We start from the raw sequence: 6,748 nt of genomic DNA, 5'->3' as shown, positions 1-6,748 counted from the left end.
AGAGTATTGCTCATCTCCGTTTCTTAACTGAATGAGCCACCATTGTCCAAAAGCACTTCTGTGATCATGTGGTCAGCATGATTATATGCTGAGTTGCATGGAATACTGTTACCTTCCCATTGGAGTGGTACTTATTTATCTACGCGTATTGGTATGCTTTTGAATTGCTAGATGGGCAAGTAACGGGAGCTTATCCCATCATGCAGCTCACAGGCCTTGATGCTTGGGATTGGGTTTAAAAAAAATCTATGTGGTTTTTTTTTAAAAAAAACTGTCCCTCTGCTGCTGATGTTGCTTTGCATTCAAGTCCAGAGCCAAGATTCTGCAAAACTGAAAGCAGAATGTTGGGACTAAGGAATTTGAACCATAAATGATAATATCAAAGGGGACCTCGCAATTATTTCAAAGGAAACTGAAACCAGAATCACAGGATGTGAAGGAGATTAGATACCATCATAAACTGCAGGCCATTTTGAAATTGCCCCTGCTATTAAGCAATATAGGTTGATTACAGCTAGCATATGTCAAAGGGTTTAAAGGCATCATTTGGTGATATAAAGTATTGGTAAGCTATTTATTACTCCATGCTTTGATTGTAAAAGTGTGGATAGGATTTCTCTCTGATTAAGCGGCAAAGATAAATACTATGCATTTCTGCTTTATACAAAAGAAAACATTTGTCCACATTGTGCATATTTGCTTATTCTGCTATTTTTCAAGCACTGAGCATGTTTGTATAAAATGTGCACATTGCTTCATAAATCAAGTATTGGCCGTTGTCTACTAGTCAAGACAGAAAGCAAGTGATGAATTCATCCAAGTGGTGAATTTGTCCATTTAGCTGAAAGCTGTGACTCCTTTGCTACATAAGTCCAACTTGCATCTTTGCACATTCATGGATGTCCACAGCAACTGAAGATTTTATTAAAGTGTCTAAATGTGTTGTGATATCATGACACCCATTTTTCCATTTATGTAGAGGTGAAACTCGAAAATTAGAATATCGTGCAAAAGTTCATTTATTTCAGTAATGCAACTTAAAAGGTGAAACTAATATATGAGATAGACTCATTACATGCAAAGCAAGATAGTTCAAGCTGTGATTTGTCATAATTGTGATGATTACCGCTTACAGCTCATGAAAACCCCAAATCCACAATCTCAGAAAATTAGAATATTGTGAAAAGATGCAATATTCTAGGCTCAAAGTGTTCCACTCTAATCAGCTAATTAAGCTATAACACTTGCAAAGGGTTCCTGAGCCTTTAAATGGTCTCTCAGTCTGGTTCAGTTGGAATCACAATCATGGGAAAGACTGCTGACCTGACAGTTGTGCAGAAAATCATCATTGACACCCTCCATAAGGATGGAAAGCCTCAAAAGGTAATTGCAAAAGAAGTTGGATGTTCCCAAAGTGCTGTGTCAAAGCACATTAATAGAAAGTTATGTGGAAGGGAAAAGTGTGGAAGAAAAAGGTGCACAAGCAGCAGGGATGACCACAGCCTGGAGAGGATTGTCAGGAAAAGGCAATTCAAAAGTGTTGATGACTTTCACAAGGAGTGGAGTCACTGAATTTTTACATGATATTCTAATTTTTCGGATTTCACCTGTATTTGTGAGTAATTCACAACACAAATACAAAAGGCATGAGAGATTATACCATCTCCAAGTGAGCATTTATATATCTAAGAGGTCTCTTTAACATCTCTTAGGTCCCCATTCTCCCATGGATGGTCAAGCTGAAGTCTGAATTTATGTTTCTGGAAACTTCATTATAAATTTCCCACCAAGTATGAACCTAATGATTCTCTGTTCTTTGCTACTGCAAAAATTACTGGTAGCCAATGGGCTAGTCCAGGAATTCCTCTTACATAAGCACTTCCATAGCCTTCTAAAACCAACCTTCCTTGCACTTTAGATGCTAAAGAACTTGTGTGGCTATCTCTGCAGAAATGAGAGGTATGCATTTACCAATTTCAATTATTTTAACTTTTTCACATTGCAGTATTGCCTGCTATGAAAGTAGTAAATTTTAAAGTGCAAAGGATTAAGATAATAACCTTGTAATTGTAGTCTCAACATATTTTACTTTCCTCCTCAAACTGGTAGGTGGTATTGCTCTATTCATTTGCACTGCAACTGCCTTGTTGGCCCAATGTAGCAGGAAATTATGATAGAACATGTCATCTATAATATGGGAGGATGCCACATATGGATCTTGATAAATTCCATATGGTATGGGTATATCATAATGTAGCTGCTGCTGCTGATACTCTACACAGTTCCAATAAAGGAGAATATTTGTAGCTGAGGGTTGAAACAAGAGGTCCTTGGTGCTCTATAAGCTTGCTTCTTTTCTTGCAGACATTTCATTATCCAAACTAGGTAACATCATGAGTGCTAGGAAGCTGAGACAGCACCAAGGAATAGTATTATTCTATATTACGCAAATGCCTTCAGAGGGTATCCATTGTGTTCAAACATAAAATACTTTCTTTAAAAAAAAACATTCTGTATGGTTTACTCTAAATAAGAAAATTCTGGGTTAATTCCCACTTTGGAAGCCTTTCATAATACAACATCTGTTCTAATTCTGTAGTATGTAACTGTAGTATGTCCAGGATGGACATCTGACCTATAATCAGATCATATTAAATAGACAATGGAGTATTTGTCCACTATATACCTATTAAACAGTCTTCCAAACAAAAGAAAGAAGTTTAATAAACTGTTGGACTGCCTATTTAATAATTGAAGATAAGCCATCTAAAAGTGATTGCAATAGAATGACTTTCATTCTATCCTCTTGTAATACCCTCCCTCTTTGGAATTGGTGAGAAAAATGTGATCATATTGACCTGTTAGTGACTGCTTGAGAAGGCTTCCTAGATTTTTCTCAAATGTACAGAAGCACAAATGGAAATGTTCCAAGTAACAATTACTCCTCTCAAAATGGCCACTTGATGACCCAGGATTTCATAAAACAAATATAGTACAGTCAACCCAGAGGTATGCAACCCCTCAAACTCTATATTCCTATTCTCATCTGGAAGGGCCATTCCCTTCCTCTTGGGTGCTGAAAATAAATCCTTACTGTTTTAAGCATTCAGAGATTTTGTTTAAATTATTCTAGCTATATTTCTTCATTCCCTTGGGATTTGCATTTCCGATCCTATTACTCCTTCTTGCAGTGTGTCGAAGGAGAACTCTTTGTAAGGTTTTGTCTAAGTAAATAAATCAACATGAACTTTTGGTCCTCTGACTTTTTTTTTAAGTGCATAAGTCCTCATGCAAAATTTATGCAAAGTTATATAGCCTTTGAAATTCCTTTCAAAAGCATGAGTCATCACCAGGCTGATCAAGGAGAGACTTTACTGCCATCTAGTTTCCATTTCTTTGTTTTTAACCTCCTGCAATGTGCCATTTCTTCAACGCAAGAAAGAAATATTGCTATAGCAAGGAAAAGCTAATTATAGCCACATACCATATACATTCTGTAACGTGTATAAACAGAGCAAGCATGTGCCATCATAAACCTTTTTAAAGGATAATGTCTGACATAATAAAACAGCTATAGGCCATAACCAGTTTGAAAGCCAACTATGGGAAATGCAGCTGAATGCAGTTTTTAGATGAAAGGAAGCTAAAATTAAAATTTTAGATCTGGAAATTCCAACCATTTGTGGGGCAATCCAGATTCAGCTCATAATTTATCTGCCCTTTAGAAAGCTATGCACTATCATGTTAATTTGCCACAGGTGTAAGAACATAAGAGTAGACTTGCTAGACTACCATGATTTTTATAAATGCCAACCAGATGTCTCTGAGGTGCTTGTAAGCAAGAAATAGAGCAAAGCCCTTTTGTAAGCGTTGTTCCTTGAAACTGGTATTTGAAACCAAGCTAACCTCAACCCAGAGACAACATGGAGCCCTCAAGATTGATGGCCCTTGAAAGACCTTTTGTCCATGAACTTATCCAGTCTTCTTTTATAGCTCACTAGTGTAATAACCGTCACTATGTCCTGTGGTAATGAATTTGCAGGTTGTGTGTGGATGCCAAAGTGACAACCATAAGACAATTAAGTAGGCTTTATTTAACTAGTAGCAACACTGAGTAAGTAGAGAGGTCATTAAGCAAGAAAGCTGAGAGACGCTCTTTCCAAATTATCCCTGGGGGTTGTGAGTTTTGAAAGGTTGTAGGCAAGAAGCATATTCTCTCATTTGAATGTAATGCACACATACATACTACATACATACATACATACATACATACATACACACACACACACACACACACACACACACAAATAAATAACAGACGTCCCATAAAAATTAAAAAGATGGGTTCAATCCCAATTCTCATAATGGTGGAGGTCTTAGAAAGCCATAGAGGCAGGTAGAACAAAGTATACCATCCAAGATTTTATTCACAAAACCCCCTTGTGACTTGACTTTGTCATGCAGGGGGAGAATTGAAAATGAGGGAAATAACAGGATGACCTGTTCTGAAACCAGTTCCAGCTGTATTAATAGCTTTTGTTTTCCATTCACAACTTCACCTGAGATAATATACAAGGTTCTATAATCTTGTAACCAGGAAAGCTATTTCCATGCCTGTAGTTTATATGATGACTCAGTATATATATATATAAACAAACTACAGGCATGGAAATAAATAAATATAAATATATATATTGCATTTGTACTGATAAATAAATACATAAATAATAAACAAATGCAACACAAACGTAACAAGGCAACATAAAAATGGCTAGATAGATAGATAGATAGATAGATAGATAGATAGATAGATAGATAGATAGATAGATAGAGCGTGTGTATATATAAAATACATCAGAGTTTGGGAGTGGGGGGGAGAGCTTATACACTGACAAGGTCAACCCGGGGCACAATCCAGAAGAAAATGAATAAATTAAATCTAAAATGAAGCAGCCTGTGTAGTGACAAGTTGATGGGTCACAGATGGTCAGCAGCCCCATCCCCCTTTCCCTGCTTTTGTTTTAATTGTTCCTGAAAGACAAGATTCCATTTGAGCTCAAGTGCTAGGCCCCTGAGCTTAAAAACATATTATATACCGCATGATGCCCAGGTTAAGTTCATTCAAACTGTGCTTCTGCTGTCACTGTAGGGCTCTAACTAGCTTCTCTCTCTCTCTCTCTCTCTCTCTCTCTCTCTCTCTCTCTCTCTCTCTCTCTCTCTCTCTCTCTCTCTCTCTCTCTCTCCCCCTCCCTCCCTCCCTCCCTCCCTCCCTCCCTCTCTCTCTCTCTCTCTCTCTCTCTCTCTCTCTTCTCGCCATATAACATCTCAATGGCCAACAGGTTTGTTTCTAATCATCAGTTCTTAATCAGGGAGCAATCTAGGTCATACGACGTAATGAACAGTACACCTAAAACATGTTCAGAGCCAGAAGAAAAGGATCTTACAAGCATCCATTGCCATTTTTCTCCTGTTTTGTACTTTTTTTTTATTTCCTAACCCTGCCCCTTTTCTCTATATAAGAGCTTGTATTTAAAATGCTTCATTAGCATCTCTTGCAGGATTGGTAGCACTTTGGCAAAACCCTAAAATTTATTTTAATCAAGTTACCATGCTTTTTCTTTCTGTTTAACATCTAAACCTTCTTGACAAAGTCTTTCTCAAAATTTACTTCTTTTGTTTCGCCTCAGTTTCTCTAAAAAGCTCTTTAAGCTTCGATATACTCCAGGATGACTCCTGAACAAAAATCATGTCTGGCTCAGCTAGTAAATCTCGTCTCCCTTCAATGAGATTAAATAAGTGCTTCACATCTATTGTAACAGGCCCTTAAAAGATCCTGCATATTTAAGAGTTTCCTACAATAAATTAAATGCATCTCACCCACTGTAGAACAAAACAAAAATCCAGTACATGAGAGTTAGTATAGGTCCATGGAAGAAGCATTATGCTTCTATTTCCATAAAGTTCTCAAAGATTAGCGAACCTCTGTTAATCACAATCAGTTACTGCAGAAATTTAATTCCTGCATGTCAAGAAAGCAGCATTTTATTCACTCAATTGTATGCCCCCCTTATGACTGGCTAAAACTTAAGGTCACCCATTTAATGCAGGCCAAATGTCATCACCTGTAATTTTTCCCATCTTAAGATTTTTAAGTCTTTGATTGTTTGTTTAGTTGCTCTGTTTATTTTCCACAGCTTCTACAGAAGTCAATTAACTCCCAGGGAAGAAACAACACAGAAAAATATAAAATGCTATATAAACTGTAAAACATTAAACATGTCAAATTAAATAAAGCTATTAAATAAATAGCATCAAAAGAAGCTGGATCTCTGTAAGTTCAATAAACTGAAGCTACTAAAAGTTTTGCTTTACTATTCTAGGTAAAGTTGAAATATGGACTCCAACTCTCATGAACTACTTCATACAAACTATCAAATAGAAATAGAGCATGATTTAAATCAATGTATTGTATTTTGATAAATAATGTAATAAGACTGCTGAATAAAACAGAATATCCATAAAACCTATGCCAAAACAATATTGCATCTAGAAAACATCTGCAAGAAAACAAGCAAGCTCAGAGAGACCACCAAGAACCCCTTAGAAAATGATCAGTATATCAGCTGCTCAATGAAAAAACAAAATTCTAGCAGTTAACAAAGGAAAACCTAAGTACTCACCCTCTCTTGTTTCAGGGTTTCCAACAAAAATAGTATTTCATCAGGAAATTGGGAAAAACAAGGGCAAA

Source organism: Thamnophis sirtalis, unplaced genomic scaffold (assembly GCF_051295495.1).
Source record: "Thamnophis sirtalis isolate CommonGarterSnake01/CBP01778 unplaced genomic scaffold, rThaSir2_p1.2 scaffold_1, whole genome shotgun sequence".
Taxonomy (NCBI): domain Eukaryota; kingdom Metazoa; phylum Chordata; class Lepidosauria; order Squamata; family Natricidae; genus Thamnophis; species Thamnophis sirtalis.
This window is presented reverse-complemented; position numbering follows the sequence as displayed.